Source organism: Haliotis rufescens, unplaced genomic scaffold (assembly GCF_023055435.1).
Source record: "Haliotis rufescens isolate VD_foot unplaced genomic scaffold, xgHalRufe1.0.p SCAF_38, whole genome shotgun sequence".
Classification (NCBI taxonomy): Eukaryota; Metazoa; Mollusca; class Gastropoda; order Lepetellida; family Haliotidae; genus Haliotis; species Haliotis rufescens.
Window position 1 is genome coordinate 3,643,878 of NW_025964090.1, and position 12,234 is coordinate 3,656,111.

The 12,234-nt window shown below is 40.4% G+C and overlaps 2 long non-coding RNA genes across 2 annotated transcripts; both read right to left on the reverse strand.

The window, feature by feature from the left end:
- Window positions 1–2,230: 2,230 nt before the first annotated feature.
- Window positions 2,231–3,724, reverse strand: LOC125372186. The gene is made up of 3 exons (XR_007218021.1): window positions 3,116–3,724; window positions 2,607–2,663; window positions 2,231–2,283 (listed from the first exon to the last, which is right to left on the reverse strand). It is a non-coding gene; the product is annotated as an uncharacterized LOC125372186 (long non-coding RNA).
- Window positions 3,725–10,471: 6,747 nt separating this feature from the next.
- On the reverse strand, window positions 10,472–11,348 carry LOC124141726. Its single transcript, XR_007218020.1, has 2 exons — window positions 10,860–11,348; window positions 10,472–10,524 (listed from the first exon to the last, which is right to left on the reverse strand). It is a non-coding gene; the product is annotated as an uncharacterized LOC124141726 (long non-coding RNA).
- Window positions 11,349–12,234: the final 886 nt, after the last annotated feature.

Genomic DNA, 12,234 nt, shown 5'->3' on the forward strand with positions numbered 1-12,234 from the left:
TCGTTCTAGACTTGAAGTTGGACGCTTTTTTTATTTGTTTCTCCAGGGTCTGGGAGACGGACTGAGAGTATCTATTCTAACCCTGAAACCGCACGAGGTGAAAACATCTCACTGATTCTTGTGACAATGGTACATTAATATGATTTATTTAATCTGCCATAGATGACATTTAAATAATTTGCAGTTCCTCTATTTCTGTAGTACACGCATGACGCATCTTACATTTCATATTGTTTTCTGAGTAAACTTGGGAACAATAGGAATATGTTTTTTTCCTGGAGGGCTATGGGTGGCCAAGTCTAAGGCAATCTGTTGTGTCGGGTTTCGTCCCAAAGGCGTGACAGAATTCTATGATTGTGGGTTCGAATCCCGGACTCGCTCTGATAATGTATCAAGGTTGTGTCAGCTCTATACCGATACAGAAGAATTTCATCACCTCAGCAAAGTCTAAGACCGGCATCACTTCTTGCTTTCCATCCACATCACCTGATATCGACACGTGACAGTCAGTAAATTCAGGATTTCGCGAGTGTCCGGTCGGGAATATCTAAGAGCATATGTTGTGTAATGGATGAAAAATAGAGAATCTCACCCGAGTGTCTTTTGATATCAAATATATCAACACGAGTTGATAAAAGTCGGAAAACTCCGAGGCTTGCCGAGGATTGTTTCCACTTTTATCAACGAGCGTTGATATATTTGATATCAAAAGACACTCGGGTGAGATTTTATTTATCATCCAACATCATTCTTACAATTTTTCAGTTTAAGAAAGTAATAAGCAGTGTCTTAAGTGTAAAAGTACTGCTTACAGCCTCAGTAGCAGAGCCATTAGTGATGTCATTTGACTGTGACGTCATGGTAACCAATGACGTCACAATGGTCTGCAAAGCATTGTGATGCAATTTCATTGCAGCGATATCTACAGTGTAGGTATCGCTTGATCTCACCCAAGCGATATCTCCTGTGGGAGCCAGTTTTAGATGATAATATAAGGGTAACGCGATTTTTCAGGGCATTGTCATTTGCAGAAACCCGATGTCTTCCATTAACTGCCCGACAAAGGAGGGCAGTTGAAAAGACCGAGGGCTTCTGCAAATGATAATGCCCTGAAAGATCGCGTTACCGTTATTATAGCTAAGATGGATGGAATTTTGTATCAAATAAAAAGAAACAACAATATCGGTTTTGAAACATTTACTGCAATCAACACAAATGTCACTGACCCACTTTTACAAATATGGAAATGTCATAGAACAAACCAGATGACGTCACTATTGAACGTGACGTCACCTATCCCCTGCCCTATGACGTCACCTAACAACGGGCGTGATAATGGCCTGTCGTCAAGCAATATGAGGGCATTATCAAGTTACAGTGGCCCGCTGATTCTTGATAACATGCGGACGGTTTAATGATAATTCTATCCATTTTAGCTATAATATAATAATGAAGACAGTAAAGGTTGCTTTAACACGAGCAACAGATTCACGCCGCCGGGAAAGATGACACACACACTCTCATCTGCAGCCAGCTCATGCCTTCCAAGTGCCACATCCTAGTTTACTACGCCGAGCATGAGATGCTAGGTATGTATCGTGTCCGACTGTTACTGAATACAAACGAGCAAAGTAAATACTGCTATTTAAGAGGTCAGGATCACAATAGCACCATCACATGTGGCTGATTCATGTATTCGTGACTCAAAACGATCTCGTTTCCATCTCCAATGATGTAAGATGCGTGAAGCTGCATGACAGTTTTGAATTATCAAAGACTCTGCCCAGGAGGTTAAAGTATCGTAAAATGATTGTCTCTGTGTGTGACACGTAATCCCTATCATAATCGATGTAACTATCTTCAATCACATGAACCGTTGGCCAAAGAATGGACATCTGACGGAAGTATGTGTAACCGCCCACATTGATGGGTCATGATGGCACTCTATCAACCAAATCGCCCATTGCATACACCCGATCACCATCTAATTGCATGGGGTAGTGAGTTCTCCGTAATCTCATGAGGGTTCCAGTTTAGTTGATCTGTCATTAGTAACCCACCAGCAAATAGTCCCCGAGTGAGTGAGTGAGTGAGTGAGTGAGTGAGTGAGTGAGTGAAAAATCTATGACATATTACTTGTAATTCTACTGTCGTTTGCTGACAGATTGTAAAATACTACATGTAGCAGCGGTAGTTGTCGGGGTGGTAAACACAACAAACGGCTACAGGGTGTGAGCTGATGGCTGTTTATTCTCTTAGAAGAGAATGGTGAATAAATACGGCCTGCAACAATGTATAAATAATAATACATACTGCATACAAGACATAGAACATTGACATTGATATAATATACATAATGGCCTTACATCTAAGGGACATTCAATTAGCAAGAAACCAATGTTACTCATGTAGGAAGTAACCTGTACAATGATATATATATTATATCTGCTTATGACTCTATAATAGTTTAAACTAAACATAAACCATGTCTACTGTCATAACACTAGACAAGTACAATACTACATGATAATTACAAAGATATACGTAAGCATATATATAGATACATACATTTATACATTCATGAGTAACACATAAACAATACATACCAGACTGGTGAAACCTGTGCCGTGTCACCAAAGCTTCTAAGATAGTGCCAGTTACATCTGCACTGACAAAGTATAAACTAATGCAGATACTATTTACACTATAATTATACACAACACATAAGTAAAATAGGTATTTAAAATAAGGATTGATCAAATTACTTAAATAATGCACTTTCACACATACGCATACATTCTTGTACACAATTGACACGATTACCTTAATGTGATATGAGGTATAGAATTACTACAGTTTATTTAGTGTTTAGTTTTATTTAGTTATTGTTCAAGTTAAGATGATAATAGCCTAGGATAAATTAGCTATTTATCAATTAAAGAAACTGCTTTATAATACTTTATCATATAAAATAATCATGATCAGAATACACTAACTGTGGATTCAATACACAACCTGATTAGCAATAAACCAAGCACAACTTATTTCTAACTTTAAGAATTAGAAATACACAAATACATATAAAGTATCATACAAGAAATATACATTGACTAACCTTCAAATCCATGAAATAATCACATCTATTCGATCCATGAATACAAGATCCATTCAAAATATATACAAAATGACTATGGAGTACATATGTCAAGTGTAATCTGGCAACTGCCTCAGATCACAAGCAAACAAAGGTATACCTGTGGTCAGCTGTGAGTGACCACAGAGAACAATAGAGTACTCTATGCGCGGGGTGGGATACTAAGTGCTGTGGGTGAAAAGCATGCAGTGGTATGGTTAGTCAAGGCTGGATAATTAATAGACTGAATGAAACAGATAAGCTATGGTATTAATGTTTAAGTTGAAATACAATTATATGGCAAAAGTAAGACAGGTAAATAAACTATGTACTACTTAATTCAAATATGAAATAGAATCTGTATAAAACTATAGCTAAAATAGAATTAAAACCTAACTTGTATGTACAAAATATTACTCTGCCACATACTTCCCCCTCCACACAAAAGACGTCCTCGTCATTTGCCGGGTTTATCCAGTAGGGAAACTATCATCTGTGACATGGCTCCACCAAGTTGCTGGAAGACTCCAACCTCTGCCAGTTGCTCTAGGAGTTTGGCCTTTCGTCTCCAATCCTCTGCAGTAGCCTGGTTCATTACATAGTCCCCTGAGCGCTGCCATTCCGGTGGTCTTCTCTGTCGGGTAGAGGTTCTTGGTGGTGGTTTTGATTTTGGTCGGACATCAGGTGTCAAAGAGGTGGGAGCTCCTCTAGGTAAGTCTGGTTCCTGATCCTGTTCTGCAGTTCTTACATCTCCAGCATCAACTTCTGTACTGAGGGGATCTCTGTCCTGCAGTGTATGGCCGTCACCATCAGAAGTTGCACTGTCTACCCCTCCAGTCGTCGGGTCGTCACCTTCAGACTGTGAGATAGCGCCATCTTCCATAAAATCTTCACTGATGATTGTGATGTCATCAGCCACTATGGGTACTCCAGCTGTCAAGCTCTCTGTACTAACTGACTTGATTTCATCCTGGTCCGACACTTCCGTTGTCTCCTTGGCTGGCAATGTTTGTCCTTTCCTGCGACGTGGTCTCGGAGTTGGAATTGGTCTGGCTGGCTTGTCTGGCTCATCTGTCCTTGGCAAAGATCCTATAGGAAGGAGGTGATTCCTGTGCAGAGTACGTGTTCTGCCTTCTCCGTTTTCCTTCTGCACAACAAACACTGGAATGCCCATGTTTGGCTGAGAAGTAACGATGTAAGGGTCCTCCTCCCATTTGTCCGAAAGCTTATGCTTGCCTTCAAAGGCTAGAATCTTGACAAGGACTCTCTCTCCGGGTTGCACAATAGCACCTCTGATCTTCAAGTCATAGCCTGCTTTCTGTTGACCTTGGGCTGTTCTTGATGCTTTAGAAGCAATCTTGTAGGACTGTTCTAGTCGCTGTCAAAGGGCTTCAGCATAAGATGTTAGAGTGTGCTTGTCCCTGTTCGTTTCGATTCCAAATGCAAGGTCAATAGGTAGGCGAGGCTCTCTTCCATACATCAAGTAGAAAGGAGTGTAGCCAGTCGACTCGTGCCTGGTAGCATTCTAGGCATGAACTAAGGGTCTCACGTGTGATTTCCAATCCTTCTTCTGACTTGGCTGCAGAGTACCAAGCATGTCAAGCAGTGTCCGGTTAAACCTTTCTGTCATGCCATTCCCCATTGGATGGTACGGTGTGGTCCTTGACTTAGATAGGCCTAGAATGTCACAAACCTCCTTCATAAGTCTACTTTCAAAGTTTGCACCCTGGTCACTGTGGATCCGCATGGGCATCCCATAATGCATAACAAAATTGTTGTAGAACGCCTCTGCTGTTGTCTTGGCAGTTAAGTTCCGAGTAGGTATTGCCTGGGCGTATCGTGTGAAGTGGTCAGTTATCACAAGCAGATGTTGGTATCCTCCCTTTGAAGTCTCCAGAGTAAGGAAGTCCATACAGACTAATTCCAAAGGCTGGGTACTTGTGATACTAACGAGAGGCGCACGTGCATTTGTTGGTGTCTTCCTTTTCAAACATCTGTTGCAATTCCTGATCCAGTCTTCTGTGTGAGCTTGCATCCCTGGCCAATAGAACCTGTCACGTAGGAGTGATAGTGTTCGGTCACGTCCTGGATGTCCAATCTCGTTGTGCAAGCCTTGTAATGCATCAGGGATAAATCGTGATGGCAACACCAGCTGATACTTTGTCTCTCCTTCAGACTTGATCTGGCGATATAGAATCCCACGCTGGAGAGTGAGGTTGTCGAAGCATCGATGTAATGATGTGTCAGCTGGGGTATGCAGATAGTCTTGTCTCCTGGGTTTCCTCTTGGCTCTTACTGCTTGGATCCATGGGTACAGGGTTGCGTCAGCAGCCTGTGTCATACGCCAATCCCGGTCTGTCATTCCTTGCAGATCCTTCCCTTCTTGGTGCAGTTCCTCATCAACTGCAGCTGTAGAAAGGCACAAAGACTCTACGTAAGGCTGAGTGTGTAGAACTCCACAAATGGCTTTCACAGATTCCATGGAAAGTTGTTCTGTGGGGGCGTTGCTACTTAGTTCCGGAAGCCTAGACAAGGTGTCTGCGTCTGTATTCTTCAATCCTGGCCGGTACTGAACATCAAAGTCATATGCTGCAAGGGCTGCCAACCACCTGTGACCTGTGGCATCCAACTTTGCACTTGTGAGCACGTATGTCAAGGGGTTGTTGTCTGTGAGAACTGTAAACTTTGCTCCATACAGGTAGTCATGGAATTTCTCACAAACCGCCCACTTGAGTGCAAGGAATTCCAAACGATGAGCTGAATAGTTTGCTTCTGACTTGGTGAGTGCTCTACTGGCATAGCTGATGACTCTCTTCACACCATCCTGTTCCTGATATAATACTGCACCAAGTCCTTGACCGCTGGCATCGGTGTGGAGCTCAAATGGTGTTCCATAGTTTGGATATCCAAGGATGGGTGGTGAAGCTAGCAGTGTCTTCAGTTTCTCAAAGGCGTGTTCCTGTTCAGCTCCCCAAGTCCAAAGCTGTTCCATTACCTTCTTCTTGGACTTTCCAGATTTACCATGGGGCATCAGTGATGACAGAGGCTTAGCAATCTTGGCAAAGTCCTTAACAAACTTGCGGTAATATCCGGCGAAACCGAGGAACTTTCTGACATCACTTGGGTTGGTTGGTTGAGGCCAGTTCAATATCTTGTCCACTTTATCAGGATCAGTTGTAAATCCTTCTTCAGTCACCACATGGCCAGGGAACTTGATTTTCTTCTTGAAGAAGGAACACTTCTCTGGAGATAATTTAAGACCTGTATCTCTGATCCTCTGGAATACTTGACTGAGCCTGATGAGATGTTCGCTGACTGACTGGGAGTAGACGATGATGTCATCCAAGTAGATGAGACATATCTTCAAGTGAAGGCCTTCAAAACATTCATTCATAAGCCGTTGGTATGTCGCTGGGCTGTTACATAATCCGAAGGGCATACGGTTGTATTCGTAAAATCCCAAGGGTCCAACGGTGAAGGCTGTTCTTTCCTTATGTGTTTCCTCTATCTCTACTTGGTGATAACCACTCTTCATGTCCAAGGTACTGTAAAGTCTTGTTCCTGAGAGGGCTTCGAACATCTCTTCTATCCTCGGAATTGCGTAGTTGTCTCGGATCGTCTTCTGGTTCAGTTGACGAAAATCTACACATAGCCTTAATTTTCCTGACTTCTTGCGCACAAGCACAACATTGGATGACCATGGAGAGTGAGAACGTCTTATGACACCAGCAAGGAGTAGATGATGCAAGTGATCCTTAACTTCCTGATACATGGCTGGTGGGACTCGGCGATGTCGCTGTTTAAATGGCGTGTCATCTACTAAGTCGATCCTATGTTTTACTGAAGAAGTGTGACCAACATCTGTGTCTCCTGTTGAAAAGATGTCGATGTAGTCGGAAATAACTTGTTTCCCTTGTTGAAGTTCCTTGTCTGTTACACTGGCTTCCTTAAAGTCCATAAGATTCATGATATCTGTGTCCTTACTTGGAGTAAAAGGATGAATCTCCGGTACATCTTCTGTGCTAACAACTTGTAGTTCGCATGAGAGAGCACGACTTGGAATTGAAACAGAACGAGTTGTGAGGTTTGATACATGTATGTCCACAAACATCTTCTGTCCTCTTCCATCATATGATACTAAAGTTGGTTCAATGTCAAGGTCGTCTGGGATGACTGATCCTCTTGTAGGCTGATTAATGGCGCAAGTGGATCTGTAAGGTAGGGGCTGTATCACATGTCCACGAATAACAATTTCAGAATTAGCTGGAATTATCTTGCGACCTGGCTCTGAACTTCTAATTCGTCCTATGGAGTAATTGTTCTTGACAAGTTCTCTCTCCTGAAGGGACATGGAACGAAGAGCCAAATACCAAGGAGTATGGAGGTCTGCTTTCTGAAGGAATCTTTCCCCGAACTCCTCCTTGCACTGGAGCATGTAAACAGAGAGAACGTTGGTACCTAGAGTAATTGGAACTGTCTGGTTGTAGCAACTGTCAGGAACTACCAGAAGTAAACATCGGACTTTAGATAGAGCACTTCCTGTTCCCTGAATGTCCACAACAATGTATCCACTATACTGTAAAAACTCTCCATCTGCACACTCGATGTTAAGGATGTGTTTAAGTGGCTCAATAGGAATCTCACTGAAATTCTGTTGGTAGTAAGACTCGGAAATAGAAGAAATGGTCGCTCCTGTGTCAAGTAAAGCCCTGGAACTAACACCATTGACCATGATATTAGTCTCAGTAGGCTTACCAACTAACTCTGCAACCAACTGCTGTTGAGTGCTGACATGCTGTGTGTCTAGGCCCATGGTCCGCCTCTCCCCATAGGCCGATTGAAGTTTAAAGGACCATTGTCTATCCTGGTTCTACATCCTTTCCTAATGTGTCCAGGTTGTCCGCATCGGTAACAAACCGGAATATCAGAGAAGGTCTGTGGTCCTTGGAATCTATGTTGGCCACCACGTCCAAACTGCGGATTTTCTCTAGGCTGTTGTGGACGTATCCACTGTCGAGGTGGTATCTGCCATGATTGACCTTGACCTTGGTTATACCTTGCTGCTCCTGTGTTTGCCTGTGAAGAGTCTGATTCCATGGCGTCCTTATTCTGTTTCTTGAGAGCAGCAATCTCTGTTGACATGGACTTCAGGATTCCCCGGATTTCTTTAAGCTCTGAATCCTGAGTGAATGTGGCCTTACTTGTGGCATCAGGCTTCTTCTTAGACACTGGGTTCCTCTCCTTTAAGTCGGCTTCCACCTGCCTGAGGTAACGAAGAAAGTCTTCAAATGATCCACCTTGATCAAACTTGTGACTTGTGAGGTCCCTCAGTTGTGATCTAAGTCCAGTCCACAAGGTAGTCCTTAGTAAATCTTCTGTTTGTCCAGGCTGTACTTTTCCAAGTGTGACTCCTTGGCTCAAAATATCCTCTAGTCGGCATGACCACTCTGCTACACTTTCTTCATCCCCTTGCTTGGCTGTGTAGAACTGTGACATAATGTTGTGTTCCGTGTGAACATCACCAAACACGCTAGCAAGCTTGAAGATGATTGTCTTCAACGGGGCATCCTTGTCTACATGCATAGCCACTCTAGCAGCTCTACCACGTAACGAGCGCCGAACAGCTTCAGCAACGATCTTTGAAGAGTAACGAGTAGACATACAAGTATACTCGTGTCTCCATTGATCGAAATCGGCATCCCCCTTCCTGTCACCAGAAAAGTATGGAAGCTGTGGAGTGTGGGCCAGGGTGACAGTAGTAGGCACGAAAGAACCTTCTGAACCTGCTTGTGCTTGACCATGTTGACCATGTTCCTGCTTTACCTGACCGACTTCGGATATCCACTTCAACAAGTCTTCTGGTGTGTCAGCTTTAGGGTGAAGTTTTAGTTTTTGAAAAGAAGAAATTAATTTCTGCACCTCTTCCTCAGAAAGTCCTCCTTCTGCCATTGTGACGTGTAGGCGAAATGCAAAGTGAAAAACAAAACAAAAAAGCAAAAGGCTGAAAGAGACTTAAATAAACCAACCAAATAAATTGGGATGTGTGATCTTGGAGTGCAATATGATCACAAAGAAAAAGAAACTACACAGTAAGCTAAATGAACTGATAATAAGCTGATGTCACGCAGTGTAGGAATTGTACGGTAATATACCCATTACATGTTTATCATAAGAAATAATTGACAAGGTCAATGGAATTGCTAATGATTAAGCAAAGACAATGAACCTTAGTTGCACGATGTAGAACACTGAATGTAACCGAGTACAAAACTAAGTGAACACCAAGTGCAAACCAACACCAAAGACAACACTAGAAAAGCAAGCAACAATTCCCTGAATGTAGCAAACTAGCAAGACAACAACTGCTAATGAACTACATGTAGTGAGCTAACCTCAAAATGAACCTATCACTCTATTTAGGAATTAAAGTAATAGCTATATGATTTATGTTAGTTAAGTAGTTGATTTTACTAACTACCTAGCCACAAACACACACAGACCAATCATACAGTGCTTAGATACCAAACAAAAATACATGAAGCATAAGACTGGCATGAATAATAGGTATGGTCGGAGCGCTCCTGAAAATGGCCATAGTATAATACATGTATATTGCAAACAACATATGCATAAACACAGAGATTATAGGACAGATTTTAATCATACACATCCAACACAAATATAGCATGAATCATACATATAATTCATTGCATGATAAAACATGTAAGTGAGAAGTCATTCCGGAAGACAACATGTCAAATATGTCACATGACAAGTACAGCATAGCATTGCCATCACTATGGTATACAAAAGAATACAGAAATACGACATGCTATTCACAAGAGACAAGTGAAGCAATATCCAGAAGTTGCCTTCTGTGATTACACAATTTCACACACTCGCAGTTGTCAGTTCAACTCGGCTGTGTGTAAAAAATGTTTATGATGATAAATTGTCAATTATTTTCTCTGCTGGATCCAGGTTAATATACACACTAAGTGTCACAATTATCACAAGCGTAGAGTGTCATGATCATGATAAATTCAGAAATGCTCAACGTTGAGTAAGAGTATATATGATTACAACAATAATAATGTTCAATGTCTCATCAATACTCAAGTCACGTGTAACCACATATGTACCGGTCTTGTGTCAACACACATCGCAGATCACATGATGTCATAATGGCGGATCGATCCTCAAGTGTGACGTCACATAACGCCGTGGTTGGTCTCATGTGTACGTCAGTTTCCTCATGGTCCCATCAAATCCTCACCGGGGGCTCCAATGTAGCAGCGGTAGTTGTCGGGGTGGTAAACACAACAAACGGCTACAGGGTGTGAGCTGATGGCTGTTTATTCTCTTAGAAGAGAATGGTGAATAAATACGGCCTGCAACAATGTATAAGTAATAATACATACTGCATACAAGACATAGAACATTGATATTGATATAATATACATAATGGCCTTACATCTAAGGGACATTCAATTAGCAAGAAACCAATGTTACTCATGTAGGAAGTAACCTGTACAATGATATATATATTATATCTGCTTATGACTCTATAATAGTATAAACTAAACATAAACCATGTCTACTGTCATAACACTAGACAAGTACAATACTACATGATAATTACAAAGATATACGTAAGCATATATATAGATATATATATAGATACATACATTTATACATTCATGAGTAACACATAAACAATACATACCAGACTGGTGAAACCTGTGCCGTGTCACCAAAGCTTCTAAGATAGTGCCAGTTACATCTGCATTGACAAAGTATAAACTAATGCAGATACTATTTACACTATAATTATACACAACACATAAGTAAAATAGGTATTTAAAATAAGGATTGATCAAATTACTTAAATAATGCACTTTCACACATACGCATACATTCTTGTACACAATTGACACAATTACCTTAATGTGATATGAGGTATAGAATTACTACAGTTTATTTAGTGTTTAGTTTTATTTAGTTATTGTTCAAGTTAAGATGATAATAGCCTAGGATAAATTAGCTATTTATCAATTAAAGAAACTGCTTTATAATACTTTATCATACAAAATAATCATGATCAGAATACACTAACTGTGGATTCAATACACAACCTGATTAGCAATAAACCAAGCACAACTTATTTCTAACTTTAAGAATTAGAAATACACAAATACATATAAAGTATCATACAAGAAATATACATTGACTAACCTTCAAATCCATGAAATAATCACATCTATTCGATCCATGAATACAAGATCCATTCAAAATATATACAAAATGACTATGGAGTACATATGTCAAGTGTAATCTGGCAACTGCCTCAGATCACAAGCAAACAAAGGTATACCTGTGGTCAGCTGTGAGTGACCACAGAGAACAATAGAGTACTCTATGCGCGGGGTGGGATACTAAGTGCTGTGGGTGAAAAGCATGCAGTGGTATGGTTAGTCAAGGCTGGATAATTAATAGACTGAATGAAACAGATAAGCTATGGTATTAATGTTTAAGTTGAAATACAATTATATGGCAAAAGTAAGACAGGTAAATAAACTATGTACTACTTAATTCAAATATGAAATAGAATGTGTATAAAACTATAGCTAAAATAGAATTAAAACCGAACTTGTATGTACAAAATATTACTCTGCCACATACATATATGTAAATACTACATGTTCTGGTGATATTTAAACTGTAATACCGACATGGGGTAAAAATGTAACTAATTAAAACACTAATTATATGTTGTGGCATACAATTTCTTTCTTTTTTTCAACAGCCTGAAGCATATCTATTTTTTTCAAGAATATTTTTGGACAATATATATTTTTCCGATAAGACTTAGAAAACTATTTAAAACCAAACACCAAGGAGCATTTCTTTAAAAATGTCGTCATTGCAATATTATTAATGGTAATATCGTTCACAAATGAAAGTAATTGCTACAAGTAGAAATGTTGAAGTAGCTTAAAGAGGAAATAATTTTTCTTTGATAACCAGGGCACCTTCGATAGGGCTCTAAAAAGCTAATGTGAATATTTTGTGATCGTAAGGGTTTAACTGTTTTTGTAATG